We start from the raw sequence: 17,636 nt of genomic DNA, 5'->3' as shown, positions 1-17,636 counted from the left end.
TGTAAACACTGACACACCCCCGGGGACACTCTGTAAATACTGACACAACCCCGGGGACATTCTGTAATTACTGACACACCCCCGGGGATACTCTATATATACTGACACACCCCCGGGGATACTCTGTGAATACTGACACACACACGGGGACCCTCTGTAAATACTGACACACCCCCGGGATACTCTGTAAACACTGATACACTCCCGGGGACATTCTGTAATTACTGACACACCCCCGGGGACACTCTGTAAATACTGACGCACCCCAGGGGATACTCTGTAAATACTGACACACTCCCAGGGTTACCCTGTAAATACAGACACACCCCCGGGGTCACTCTGTAAATACTGACACACACCCGCGGATACTCTGTAAATATTGACACACCCCCGGGGATACTCTGTAAATACTGACACACCACCGGGGACACTCTGTAAATACTGAAACACCCCCGGGGACACTCTGTAAATACCGACACACCCCCGGGGACCCGCTGTAAATACTGACACACCCCCGGGGATACTCTGTAAATACTGACACATCCCCGGGGATACTCTGTAAATACTGACACACCCGCGGGAATACTCTGTAAATACTGACACACCCCCGGGGATACTCTGTAATTACTGACACACCCCCGGGGACACTCTGTCAATACTGACACACTCCCGGGGATACTCTGTAAATACTGACACACCCCCGGGGATATTCTGTAAATACTGACACACCCCCGGGGACACTCTGTAAATACTGAAACACCCCCGGGGACACTCTGTAAATACCGACACACCCCCGGGGACCCGCTGTAAATACTGACACACCCCCGGGGATACTCTGTAAATACTGACACACCCCCGGGGATACTCTGTAAATACTGACACCCCCGCGGGGATACACTGTAAATACTGACACACTCCAGGGGATACGCTGTAAATACTGACACACTCCCGGGGATACTCTGTAAATACTGACACACTCCCGGGGATGCTCTGTAAATACTGACACACTCCCGGGGACACACTGTAAATACTGACACCCCCCCGGGGATACTCTGTAAATACTGACACACCCCCGGGGATACTCTGTAATTACTGACACACCCCCGGCGACATTCTGTAAATACTGAAACACTCCCGGGGATACTCTGTAAATACCGACACACCCCCGGGGACACTCTGTAAATACTGAAACACCCCCGGGGACTCACTGTAAATACTGAGACACCCCCGGGGACACTCTGTAAATACTGACACCCCCCCGGGGATACTCTGCAAATACTGACACACTCCCGGGGATACACTGTAAATACTGACACACTCCCGGGGACACTCTGTAAATACTGATACATCCCCGGGGACACTCTGTAAATACTGACACACCTCCGGGGATACTCCGTAAATACTGACACACCCCCGGGCACACACTGTAAATACTGACACACCCCCCAGGGAGACTCTGTAAATACTGACACCCCCCCGGGGACACTCTGTAATTACTGACACACCCCCGGGGATACTCTGTAAATACTGACACACCCCCGGGGATACTCTGCAAATACTGACACACACCCGGGGAAACTCTAAATACTGACACACCCCCGGGGATACTCTGTAAATACTGACACACCCCCGGGGACCCTCTGTAAATACTGACACACCCCCGGGGATACTCTGTAAATACTGACACACCCCCGGGGATACTCTGTAAATACAGACACACTCCCGGGGACCCCCTGTAAGTACTGAAACTCTCCCGGGGACCCTCTGTAAATACAGACACACTCCCGGAGACACTCTGTAAATACTGAAACACTCCCGGAGAGACTCTGTAATTACTGACATCCTCCCGGAAGCTCTCTGTAAATACCAACACACTCCCCGGGACACTCTGTAAATACTGACACACTCCCGGAGACACTCTGTAAACACTGACACACTCCCGGAGAAACTCTGTAATTACTGACACAACCCCGGAGGCACTATGTAAATACTGACACACTCCCGGAGACACTCTGTAAATACTGACACACTCCCGGGGACACTCTGTAAATACTGACAAACTCCTGGAGACACTCTGTAAATACTGACACACTCCCGGAGACACTCTGTAAATACTGACACACTCCCCGGGGACACGCTGTAAATGCTGACACACTCCCGGAGACACTCTTTAAATACTGACTCACTCCCGGGGACACGCTGTAAATACTGACACACTCCCCGGGGACACATTGTAAATTCTGGCACACGCCCGGAGACACTCTTTAAATACTGACACACTCCCGGAGGCACTCTGTAAATACTGACACACTCCCGGAGACACTCTGTCAACACTGACACACTCCCCGGGACATTCTGTCAATACTGACACACTCCCGGAGACACTCTGTAAATACTGAAACTCTCCTGTTGACCCTCTGTAAATACTGACACACTCCCGGGCACCCCCTGTAAATACTGAAACTCTCCCGGGGACCCTCTGTAAATACAGACACACTACCGGAGACACTCTGTAGATACTGAAACACTCCCGGAGAGACTCTGTAATTACTGACATCCTCCCGGAAACTCTCTGTAAAAACTAACACACTCCCCGGGGCACTCTGTAAATACTGACACACTCCCGGAGACACTCTGTAAACACTGACACACTCCCGGAGAAACTCTGTAATTACTGACACAACCCCGGAGGCACTATGTAAATACTGACACACTCCCGGAGACACTCTGTAAATACTGACACACTCCCGCGGACACTCTGTAAATACTGACACACTCCCGGAGACACTCTGTAAAAACTGACACACGCCCGGGGACACACTGTAACACTGACACACTCCCCGGGACACTCTGTAAATACTGACACACACCCGCGGATACTCTGTAAATACTGACACACCCCCGGGGATACTCTGTAAATACTGACACACCCCTGAGGACACTCTGTAAATACTGAAACACCCCCACGGACACTCTGTAAATACCGACACACCCCCGGGGACCCGCTGTAAATACTGACACCCCCCCGGGGATACTCTGTAAATACTGACACACCCCCGGGGATACTCTGTAAATACTGACACACCCGCGGGGATACTCTGTAAATACTGACACACTCCAGGGGATACGCCGTAAATACTGACACACTCCCGGGGATACTCTCTAAATACTGACACACTCCCGGGGAAATTCTGTAAATACTGACACACCCCCGGGGACATACTGTAAATACTGACACCCCCCCGGGGATACTCTGTAAATACTGACACACCCCCGGGGATACTCTGTAATTACTGACACACCCCCGGGAACACTCTGTCAAGACTGACACACTCCCGGGGATACTCTGTAAATACTGACACACCCCCGGGGATGCTCTGTAAATACTGACACACCCCCGGGGACACTCTGTAAATACTGAAACACCCCCGGGGACACTCTGTAAATACCGACACACCCCCGGGGACCCGCTGTAAATGCTGACACACCCCCGGGGATACTCTGTAAATATTGACACACCCCCGGGGATACTCTGTAAATACTGACACACCCGCGGGGATACTCTGTAAATACTGACACACTCCAGGGGATACGCTGTAAATACTGACACACTCCCGGGGATACTCTGTAAATACTGACACACTCCCGGGGATGCTCTGTAAATACTGACACACTCCCGGGGACACACTCTAAATACTGACACCCCCCCACGGATACTCTGTAAATACTGACACACCCCCGGGGATACTCTGTAATTACTGACACACCCCCGGGGACACTCTGTAAATACTGAAACACTCCCGGGGATACTCTGTAAATACCGACACCCCCCCGGGGACACTCTGTAAATACTGAAACACCCCCGGGGACTCACTGTAAATACTGGCACACCCCCGGGGACACTCTGTAAATACTGACACCCCCCCGGGGATACTCTGTAAATACTGACACACCTCCGGGGATACTCCGTAAATACTGACACACCCCCGGGCACACACTGTAAATACTGACACACCCCCAGGGACACTCTGTAAATACTGACACCCTCCCGGGGACACTCTGTAATTACTGACACACCCCCGGGGATACTCTGTAAATACTGACACACCCCCGGGGATACTCTGCAAATACTGACACACCCCCGGGGAAACACTAAATACTGACACACCCCCGGGGATACTCTGTAAATACTGACACACCCCCAGGGACCCTCTGTAAATACTGACACACCCCCGGGGATACTCTGTAAATACTGACACACCCCCGGGGATACTCTGTGAATACTGACACACCCCCGGGGAAACCCTTTAAATAGTGACACACCCCCGGGGATACTCTGTAAATTCTGACACACTACCAGGGATACTCTGTAAATACTGACACACCCCCGGGGACACTCTGTAAATACTGACACACACCCGGGGACACTCTGTAAATACAGACACACCCCCGGGGACACTTTGTAAATACTGACACACCCCCGGGGATACGCTGTAAATACTGACACACCCCCGGGGACACTCTGTAAATACTGACACACCCCCGGGGACACACTGTAAATACCGACACACCCCCGTGGACACTCTGTAAACACTGACACACCCCCGGGGATACTCTGTAAATACTGTCACACCCCCGGGGATACTCTGTAAATACTGACACACCCCCGTGGATACTCTGTAAATACTGACACACTCCCGGGTATACTCTGTAAATACTGACACACTCCCGGGGATACTCTGTAAATACTGACACACTCCCGGGGATACTCTGTAAATACTGACACACCCCCGGGGACACCCTGTAAATACTGACACACCCCCGGGGATACTCTGTAAATACTGACACACCCCCGGGGACACTCTTTAAATACTGACACACCCCCGGGGATACTCTGTAAATACTGACACACCCCCGGGGACACTCTGTAAATACTGACACACCCACGGGGATCCTCTGTAAATACTGACACACTCCCGGAGACACTCTGTAAATACTGACACACCCCCGGGGACACACTGTAAATACTGACACACTCCCCGGGACACTCTGTCAATACTGACACACTCCCACAGACATTCTGTAAATACTGACACACTCCCCGGGTACACGCTGTAAATGCTGACACACTCCCGGAGACACTCTTTAAATACTGACTCACTCCCGGGGACACGCTGTCAATACTGACACACTCCCCGGGGACACGTTGTAAATTCTGGCACACGCCCGAAGACACTCTTTAAATACTGACACACTCCCGGAGGCGCTCTGTAAATACTGACACACTCCCGGAGACACTCTGTAAACACTGACACACACCCCGGGACATTCTGTCAATACTGACACACTCCCGGAGACACTCTGTAAACACTGAAACTCTCCTGTGACCCCTCTGTAAATACAGACACACTCCCAGGGACCCCCTGTAAATACTGAAACTCTCCCGGGGACCCTCTGTAAATACAGACACACTCCCGGAGACACTCTGTAAATACTGAAACACTCCCGGAGAGACTCTGTAATTACTGACATCCTCCCGGAAGCTCTCTGTAAATACGAACACACTCCCCGGGACACTCTGTAAATACTGACACACTCCCGGAGACACTCTGTAAACACTGACACACTCCCGGAGAAACTCTGTAATTACTGACACAACCCCGGAGGCACTATGTAAATACTGACACACTCCCGGAGACACTCTGTAAATACTGACACACTCCCCGGGACACTCTGTAAATACTGAAACACCCCCGGGGACACTCTGTAAATACCGACACACCCCCGGGGACCCGCTGTAAATGCTGACACACCCCCGGGGATACTCTGTAAATACTGACACACCCCCGGGGATACTCTGTAAATACTGACACACCCGCGGGGATACTCTGTAAATACTGACACACTCCAGGGGATACGCTGTAAATACTGACACACTCCCGGGGATACTCTGTAAATACTGACACACTCCCGGGGATGCTCTGTAAATACTGACACACTCCCGGGGACACACTGTAAATACTGACACCCCCCCAGGGATACTCTGTAAATACTGACACACCCCCGGGGATACTCTGTAATTACTGACACACCCCCGGGGACACTCTGTAAATACTGAAACACTCCCGGGGATACTCTGTAAATACCGACACCCCCCCGGGGACACTCTGTAAATACTGAAACACCCCCGGGGACTCACTGTAAATACTGGCACACCCCCGGGGACACTCTGTAAATACTGACACCCCCCCGGGGATACTCTGTAAATACTGACACACCTCCGGGGATACTCCGTAAATACTGACACACCCCCGGGCACACACTGTAAATACTGACACACCCCCAGGGACACTCTGTAAATACTGACACCCTCCCGGGGACACTCTGTAATTACTGACACACCCCCGGGGATACTCTGTAAATACTGACACACCCCCGGGGATACTCTGCAAATACTGACACACCCCCGGGGAAACACTAAATACTGACACACCCCCGGGGATACTCTGTAAATACTGACACACCCCCGGGGACCCTCTGTAAATACTGACACACCCCCGGGGATACTCTGTAAATACTGACACACCCCCGGGGATACTCTGTGAATACTGACACACCCCCGGGGAAACCCTTTAAATAGTGACACACCCCCGGGGATACTCTGTAAATACTGACACACTACCAGGGATACTCTGTAAATACTGACACACCCCCGGGGACACTCTGTAAATACTGACACACACCCGGGGACACTCTGTAAATACAGACACACCCCCGGGGACACTTTGTAAATACTGACACACCCCCGGGGATACGCTGTAAATACTGACACACCCCCGGGGACACTCTGTAAATACTGACGCACCCCCGGGGACACACTGTAAATACCGACACACCCCCGTGGACACTCTGTAAACACTGACACACCCCCGGGGATACTCTGTAAATACTGTCACACCCCCGGGGATACTCTGTAAATACTGACACCCCCCCGTGGATACTCTGTAAATACTGACACACTCCCGGGTATACTCTGTAAATACTGACACACTCCCGGGGATACTCTGTAAATACTGACACACTCCCGGGGATACTCTGTAAATACTGACACACCCCCGGGGACACCCTGTAAATACTGACACACCCCCGGGGATACTCTGTAAATACTGACACACCCCCGGGGACACTCTTTAAATACTGACACACCCCCGGGGATACTCTGTAAATACTGACACACCCCCGGGGACACTCTGTAAATACTGACACACCCACGGGGATCCTCTGTAAATACTGACACACTCCCGGAGACACTCTGTAAATAATGACACACCCCCGGGGACACACTGTAAATACTGACACACTCCCCGGGACACTCTGTAAATACTGACACACTCCCACAGACATTCTGTAAATACTGACACACTCCCCGGGTACACGCTGTAAATGCTGACACACTCCCGGAGACACTCTTTAAATACTGACTCACTCCCGGGGACACGCTGTCAATACTGACACACTCCCCGGGGACACGTTGTAAATTCTGGCACACGCCCGAAGACACTCTTTAAATACTGACACACTCCCGGAGGCGCTCTGTAAATACTGACACACTCCCGGAGACACTCTGTAAACACTGACACACACCCCGGGACATTCTGTCAATACTGACACACTCCCGGAGACACTCTGTAAACACTGAAACTCTCCTGTGACCCCTCTGTAAATACAGACACACTCCCAGGGACCCCCTGTAAATACTGAAACTCTCCCGGGGACCCTCTGTAAATACAGACACACTCCCGGAGACACTCTGTAAATACTGAAACACTCCTGGAGAGACTCTGTAATTACTGACATCCTCCCGGAAGCTCTCTGTAAATACTAACACACTCCCCGGGACACTCTGTAAATACTGACACACTCCCGGAGACACTCTGTAAACACTGACACACTCCCGGAGAAAGTCTGTAATTACTGACACAACCCCGGAGGCACTATGTAAATACTGACACACTCCCGGAGACACTCTGTAAATACTGACACACTCCCGCGGACACTCTGTAAATACTGACACGCTCCCGGAGGCACTCTGTAAATACTGACACACTCCTGGGGACGCACTGTAAATACTGTCACACCCCCGGGGATACTCTGTAAACACTGACACATCCCCGGGGTTACTCTGTAAATACTGACACACCCCCGGGGACACTCTGTAAATACTGATACATCCCCGGGGACACTCTGTAAATACTGACACACTTCCGGGGATACTCCGTAAATACTGACACACCCCCGGGGACACGCTGTAAATACTGACACACCCCCAGGGACACTCTGTAAATCCTGACACAATCCCGGGGACACTCTGTAATTACTGACACACCCCCGGGGATACTCTGTAAATACTGACACACCCCCGGGGATACTCTGTAAATACTGACACACCCCCGGGGATACTCTAAATACTGACACACCCCCGGGGATACTCTGTAAATACTGACACACCCCCGGGGACCCTCTGTAAATACTGACACACCCCCGGGGATACTCTGTAAATACTGACACACCCCCGGGGATACTCTGTAAATACTGACACACCCCCGGGGATACTCTAAATACTGACACACCCCCGGGGATACTCTGTAAATACTGACACACCCCCGGGGACCCTCTGTAAATACTGACACACCCTCGGGGACCCTCTGTAAATACTGACACACCCCCGGGGATACTCTGTAAATACTGACACACTCCCGGAGACACTCTGTAAACACTGAAACTCTCCTGTGACCCCTCTGTAAATACAGACACACTCCCGGGGACCCCCTGTAAATACTGAAACTCTCCCGGGGACCCTCTGTAAATACAGACACACTCCCGGAGACACTCTGTAAATACTGAAACACTCCCGGAGAGACTCTGTAATTACTGACATCCTCCCGGAAGCTCTCTGTAAATACTAACACACTCCCCGGGACACTCTGTAAATACTGACACACTCCCGGAGACACTCTGTAAACACTGACACACTCCCGGAGAAACTCTGTAATTACTGACACAACCCCGGAGGCACTATGTAAATACTGACACACTCCCGGAGACACTCTGTAAATACTGACACACTCCCGGGGACACTCTGTAAATACTGACAAACTCCCGGAGACACTCTGTAAATACTGACACACTCCCGGAGACACTCTGTAAATACTGACACACTCCCCGGGGACACGCTGTAAATGCTGACACACTCCCGGAGACACTCTTTAAATAATGACTCACTCCCGGGGACACGCTGCAAATACTGACACACTCCCCGGGGACACATTGTAAATTCTGGCACACGCCCGGAGACACTCTTTAAATACTGACACACTCCCGGAGGCACTCTGTAAATACTGACACACTCCCGGAGACACTCTGTAAATACTGACACACTCCCCGGGACATTCTGTCAATACTGACACACTCCCGGAGACACTCTGTAAATACTGAAACTCTCCTGTTGACCCTCTGTAAATACTGACACACTCCCGGGCACCCCCTGTAAATACTGAAACTCTCCCGGGGACCCTCTGTAAATACAGACACACTCCCGGAGACACTCTGTAGATACTGAAACACTCCCGGAGAGACTCTGTAATTACTGACATCCTCCCGGAAACTCTCTGTAAATACTAACACACTCCCCGGGACACTCTGTAAATACTGACACACTCCCGGAGACACTCTGTAAACACTGACACACTCCCGGAGAAGCTCTGTAATTACTGACACAACCCCGGAGGCACTATGTAAATACTGACACACTCCCGGAGACACTCTGTAAATACTGACACACTCCCGCGGACACTCTGTAAATACTGACACACTCCCGGAGACACTCTGTAAAAACTGACACACTCCCGGGGACACACTGTAACACTGACACACTCCCCGGGACACTCTGTAAATACTGACACGCTCCCGGAGGCACTCTGTAAATACTGACACACTCCTGGGGACACACTGTAAATACTGACACACCCCCGGGGATACTCTGTAAACACTGACACATCCCCGGGGTTACTCTATAAATACTGACACACCCCCGGGGCCACTCTGTAAATACTGATACATCCCCGGGGACACTCTGTAAATACTGACACACTTCCGGGGATACTCCGTAAATACTGACACACCCCCGGGGACACGCTGTAAATACTGACACACCCCCAGGGACACTCTGTAAATCCTGACACAATCCCGGGGACACTCTGTAATTACTGACACACCCCCGGGGATACTCTGTAAATACTGACACACCCCCGGGGATACTCTGTAAATACTGACACACCCCCGGGGATACTCTGTAAATATTGACACACCCCTGGGGATGCTCTGTAAATACTGACACACTACCAGGTATACTCTGTAAATACTGACACACCCCCAGGGACACACTGTAAACACTGACACACCCCCGGGGATACTCTGTAAATACAGACACACCCCCGGGGACACTTTGTAATTGCTGACACCCCCCCGCGGATACTCTGTTAAAACTGACACACCCCTGGGGACACTCTGAAAATACTGACATACCCCCGGGGACACTCTGTAAATACTGACACACCCCCGGGGATACTCTGTAAATACTGACACACCCCCGGGGATACTCTGTAAATACTGACACACCCCCGGGGACACTCTGTAAATACTGACACACCCCCGGGGATACTCTGTAAATACTGACACACCCCCGGGGACCCTCTGTAAATACAGACACACTCCCGGAGACACTCTGTAAATACTGAAACACTCCCGGAGACACTCTGTAATTACGGACATCCTCCCGGAAACTCTCTGTAAATACTAACACACTCCCCGGGACACTCTGTAAATACTGACACACTCCCGGAGACATTCTGTAAACACTGACACACTCCCGGAGAAACTCTGTAATTACTGACACAACCCCGGAGGCACTATCTAAATACTGACACACTCCCGGAGACACTCTGTAAATACTAACACATTCCCGGGGACCCCCTGTAAATACTGAAACTCTCCCGGGGACCCTCTGTAAATACAGACACACTCCCGGAGACACTCTGTAAATATTGAAACACTCCCGGAGACACTCTGTAATTACGGACATCTTCCCGGAAACTCTCTGTAAATACTAACACACTCCCCGGGACACTCTGTAAATACTGACACACTCCCGGAGACACTCTGCAAACACTGACACACTCCCGGAGAAACTCTGTAATTACTGACACAACCCCGGAGGCACTATGTAAATACTGACACACTCCCGGAGACACTCTGTAAATACTGACACACTCCCGGGGACACTCTGTAAATACTCACACACTCCCGGAGACATTCTGTAAAAACTGACACACTCCCGGGGACACACTGTAACACTAACACACTCCCCGGGACACTCTGTAAATACTGACTCACTCCTGGGGACACACTGTAAATACTGACACACTCCCGGATACACTCTGTAAATACTGATACACTCCCTGGGACACACTTTAAATACTGACACACTCCCCAGGACACTCTGTAAATACTGACACCCTCCCAGGGACACTCTGTAAATACTGACACACTCCCGGGGACACTCTGTAAATATCGACACACTCCCGGAGACACTCTGTCAACACTGACACACTCCCGGGGCACTCTGTAAATACTGACACACTCCGTGAGACACTCTGTAAACACTGACACACTCCCCGGGACACTCTGTAAATACTGACACACTCCCAGAGACAATCTGTAATTACTGACACACTCCCGGAGATACTCTGTAAATACTGACACACTCCCGGAGACACTCTGTATATACTGACACACTCCCGGGGACACTCTGTAAATACTGACACACTCCCGGAGACACTCTGTAAATACTGACGCACTCCCCGGACACTCTGTAAATAATGACACACTCCCAGAGACACGCTGTAAACTCTGACACACTCCCGGGGACACTCTGTAAATACTGACACACTCCCGGAGACACTCTGTAAACACTGACACACTCCCGGTGACCCTCTGTAAATACTGACACAGTCCCGGAGACACTCTGTAACCACTGACAAACTCCCGGGGACACTCACTGAACAATGACACACTCCCGGAGACTCTCTGTAATACTGACACACTCCCTGGGACACTCTTTAAATGCTGGCACACTCTCAGAAACACACTGTAGTACTGACACTCTCCCCGGAACACTCTGTAAATAATGACACTCGCTCGGGGACCCTCTGTAAATACTGACACACTCCCGGAGACCCCCTGTAAATACAGACACACTCCCGGAGACACTCTGTAAATACTGACACACTCCCCGGGGACACGCTGTAAATGCTGACACACTCCCGAAGACACTCTTTAAATACTGACTCACTCCCGGGGACGCGCTGTAAATACTGACACACTCCCCGGGGACACATTGTAAATTCTGGCACACGCCCGGAGACACTCTTTAAATACTGACACACTCCCGGAGGCACTCTGTAAATACTGACACACTCCCGGAGACACTCTGTAAACACTGACACACTCCCCGGGACATTCTGTCAATACTGACAGACTCCCGGAGACACTCTGTAAATACTGAAACTCTCCTGTTGACCCTCTGTAAATACTGACACACTCCCGGGCACCCCCTGTAAATACTGAAACTCTCCCGGGGACCCTCTGTAAATACAGACACACTCCCGGAGACACTCTGTAGATACTGAAACACTCCCGGAGAGACTCTGTAATTACTGACATCCTCCCGGAAACTCTCTGTAAATACTAACACACTCCCCGGGACACTCTGTAAATACTGACACACTCCCGGAGACACTCTGTAAACACTGACACACTCCCGGAGAAACTCTGTAATTACTGACACAACCCCGGAGGCACTATGTAAATACTGACACACACCCGGAGACACTCTGTAAATACTGACACACTCCCGCGGACACTCTGTAAATACTGACACACTCCCGGAGACACTCTGTAAAAACTGACACACTCCCGGGGACACACTGTAACACTGACACACTCCCCGGGACACTCTGTAAATACTGACACGCTCCCGGAGGCACTCTGTAAATACTGACACACTCCTGGGGACACACTGTAAATACTGACACACCCCCGGGGATACTCCGTAAACACTGACACATCCCCGGGGTTACTCTGTAAATACTGACACACCCCCGGGGACACTCTGTAAATACTGATACATCCCCGGGGACACTCTGTAAATACTGACACACTTCCGGGGATACTCCGTAAATATTGACACACCCCCGGGGACACGCTGTAAATACTGACACACCCCCAGGGACACTCTGTAAATCCTGACACAATCCCGGGGACACTCTGTAATTACTGACACACCCCCGGGGATACTCTGTAAATACTGACACACCCCCGGGGATACTCTGTAAATACTGACACACCCCCGGGGATACTCTAAATACTGACACACCCCCGGGGATACTCTGTAAATACTGACACACCCCCGGGGACCCTCTGTAAATACTGACACACCCCCGGGGATACTCTGTAAATACTGACACACCCCCGGGGATACTCTGTAAATACTGACACACCACCGGGGATACTCTAAAAACTGGCACACCCCCGGGGATACTCTGTAAATACTGACACACCCCCGGGGACCCTCTGTAAATACTGACACACCCCCGGGGACCCTCTGTAAATACTGACACACCCCCGGGGATACTCTGTAAATACTGACACACTCCCGGAGAAACTCTGTAAACACTGAAACTCTCCTGTGACCCCTCTGTAAATACAGACACACTCCCGGGGACCCCCTGTAAATACTGAAACTCTCCCGGGGACCCTCTGTAAATACAGACACACTCCCGGAGACACTCTGTAAATACTGAAACACTCCCGGAGAGACTCTGTAATTACTGACATCCTCCCGGAAGCTCTCTGTAAATACTAACACACTCCCCGGGACACTCTGTAAATACTGACACACTCCCGGAGACACTCTGTAAACACTGACACACTCCCGGAGAAACTCTGTAATTACTGACACAACCCCGGAGGCACTATGTAAATACTGACACACTCCCGGAGACACTCTGTAAATACTGACACACTCCCGGGGACACTCTGTAAATACTGACAAACTCCCGGAGACACTGTGTAAATACTGACACACTCCCGGAGACACTCTGTAAATACTGACACACTCCCCGGGGACACGCTGTAAATGCTGACACACTCCCGAAGACACTCTTTAAATACTGACTCACTCCCGGGGACACGCTGTAAATACTGACACAATCCCCGGGGACACATTGTAAATTCTGGCACACGCCCGGAGACACTCTTTAAATACTGACACACTCCCGGAGGCACTCTGTAAATACTGACACACTCCTGGAGACACTCTGTAAACACTGACACACTCCCCGGGACATTCTGTCAATACTGACACACTCCCGGAGACACTCTGTAAATACTGAAACTCTCCTGTTGACCCTCTGTCAATACTGACACACTCCCGGGCACCCCCTGTAAATACTGAAACTCTCCCGGGGACCCTCTGTAAATACAGACACACTCCCGGAGACACTCTGTAGATACTGAAACACTCCCGGAGAGACTCTGTAATTACTGACATCCTCCCGGAAACTCTCTGTAAATACTAACACACTCCCGGAGAAACTCTGTAATTACTGACACAACCCCGGAGGCACTATGTAAATACTGACACACTCCCGGAGACACTCTGTAAATACTGACACACTCCCGCGGACACTCTGTAAATACTGACACACTCCCGGAGACACTCTGTAAAAACTGACACACTCCCGGGGACACACTGTAACACTGACACACTCCCCGGGACACTCTGTAAATACTGACACGCTCCCGGAGGCACTCTGTAAATACTAACACACTCCTGGGGACACACTGTAAATACTGACACACCCCCGGGGATACTCTGTAAACACTGACACATCCCCGGGGTTACTCTGTAAATACTGACACACCCCCGGGGACACTCTGTAAATACTGATACATCCCCGGGGACACTCTGTAAATACTGACACACTTCCGGGGATACTCCGTAAATACTGACACACCCCCGGGGACACGCTGTAAATACTGACACACCCCCAGGGACACTCTGTAAATCCTGACACAATCCCGGGGACACTCTGTAATTACTGACACACCCCCGGGGATACTCTGTAAATACTGACACACCCCCGGGGATACTCTGTAAATACTGACACACCCCCGGGGACCCTCTGTAAATACTGACACACCCCCGGGGATACTCTGTAAATACTGACACACCCCCGGGGATACTCTGTAAATACTGACACACCCCCGGGGACACCCTTTAAATAGTGACACACCCCCGGGGATGCTCTGTAAATACTGACACACTACCAGGTATACTCTGTAAATACTGACACACCCCCAGGGACACTCTGTAAACACTGACACACCCCCGGGGATACTCTGTAAATACAGACACACCCCCGGGGACACTTTGTAATTGCTGACACCCCCCCGCGGATACTCTGTTAAAACTGACACACCCCCGGGGACACTCTGAAAATACTGACACACCCCCAGGGACACTCTGTAAATACTGACACACCCCCGGGATACTCTGTAAATACTGACACACCCCCGGGGATACTCTGTAAATACAGACACACCCCCGGGGATACTCTGTAAATACTGACACACCCCCGGGGACCCTCTGTAAATACAGACACACTCCCGGAGACACTCTGTAAATACTGAAACACTCCCGGAGACACTCTGTAATTACGGACATCCTCCCGGAAACTCTCTGTAAATACTAACACCCTCCCCGGGACACTCTGTAAATACTGACACACTCCCGGAGACACTCTGTAAACACTGACACACTCCCGGAGAAACTCTGTAATTACTGACACAACCCCGGAGGCACTATCTAAATACTGACACACTCCCGGAGACACTCTGTAAATACTAACACATTCCCGGGGACCCCCTGTAAATACTGAAACTCTCCCGGGGACCCTCTGTAAATACAGACACACTCCCGGAGACACTCTGTATATATTGAAACACTCCCGGAGACACTCTGTAATTACGGACATCCTCCCGGAAACTCTCTGTAAATACTAACACACTCCCCGGGACACTCTGTAAATACTGACACACTCCCGGAGACACTCTGCAAACACTGACACACTCCCGGAGAAACTCTGTAATTACTGACACAACCCCGGAGGCACTATGTAAATACTGGCACACTCCCGGAGACACTCTGTAAATACTGACACACTCCCGGGGACACTCTGTAAATACTCACACAGTCCCGGAGACATTCTGTAAAAACTGACACACTCCCGGGGACACACTGTAACACTAACACACTCCCCGGGACACTCTGTAAATACTGACACGCTCCCGGAGACACTCTGTAAATACTGACACACTCCTGGGGACACACTGTAAATACTGACATACTCCCGGATACACTCTGTAAATACTGATACACTCCCTGGGACACTCTTTAAATACGGACACACTCCCCAGGACACTCTGTAAATACTGACACACTCCCAGGGACACTCTGTAAATACTGACACACTCCCGGGGACACTCTGTAAATATCGACACACTCCCGGAGACACTCTGTCAACACTGACACACTCCCGGGGCACTCTGTAAATACTGACACACTCCGTGAGACACTCTGTAAACACTGACACACTCCCCGGGACACTCTGTAAATACTGACACACTCCCAGAGACAATCTGTAATTACTGACACACTCCCGGAGATACTCTGTAAATACTGACACACTCCCGGAGACACTCTGTATATACTGACACACTCCCGGGGACACTCTGTAAATACTGACACACTCCCGGAGACACTCTGTAAATACTGACGCACTCCCCGGACACTCTGTAAATAATGACACACTCCCAGAGACACGCTGTAAACTCTGACACACTCCCGGGGACACTCTGTAAATACTGACACACTCCCGGAGACACTCTGTAAACACTGACACACTCCCGGTGACCCTCTGTAAATACTGACACACTCCCGGAGACACTCTGTAACCACTGACAAACTCCCGGGGACACTCACTGAACAATGACACACTCCCGGAGACTCTCTGTAATACTGACACACTCCCTGGGACACTTTTTAAATGCTGGCACACTCCCAGAAACACACTGTAGTACTGACACTCTCCCCGGAACACTCTGTAAATAATGACACTCGCTCGGGGACCCTCTGTAAATACTGACACACTCCCGGAGACCCCCTGTAAATACAGACACACACCCGGGGACCATCTGTAAATACTGAGACACCCCCGGGGACAGTCTGTAAATACTGACTCACTCCTGGGGACCCACTGTAAATACTGACACACTCCCGGGTTCCCTCTGTAAATATTGACACACTCCTGGGGATCATCTGCAAAAAATGGCACACTCCCGAGGTCAGTCTGCAAATACTGACATTTTCCCAGGACACCTCCTGCAATTATTGTCACACTCCCAGGGAACGACTTTAAATATTGACAATCTCCCGAGGACCCTTTGTAAAAACAGAC

This window comes from Somniosus microcephalus, unplaced genomic scaffold, assembly GCF_052327205.1.
Source record: "Somniosus microcephalus isolate GS21.2 unplaced genomic scaffold, FLI_Smic_1.0 unresolved_chr3, whole genome shotgun sequence".
Classification (NCBI taxonomy): Eukaryota; Metazoa; Chordata; class Chondrichthyes; order Squaliformes; family Somniosidae; genus Somniosus; species Somniosus microcephalus.
Note: the sequence above shows the minus strand (reverse complement) of the source record.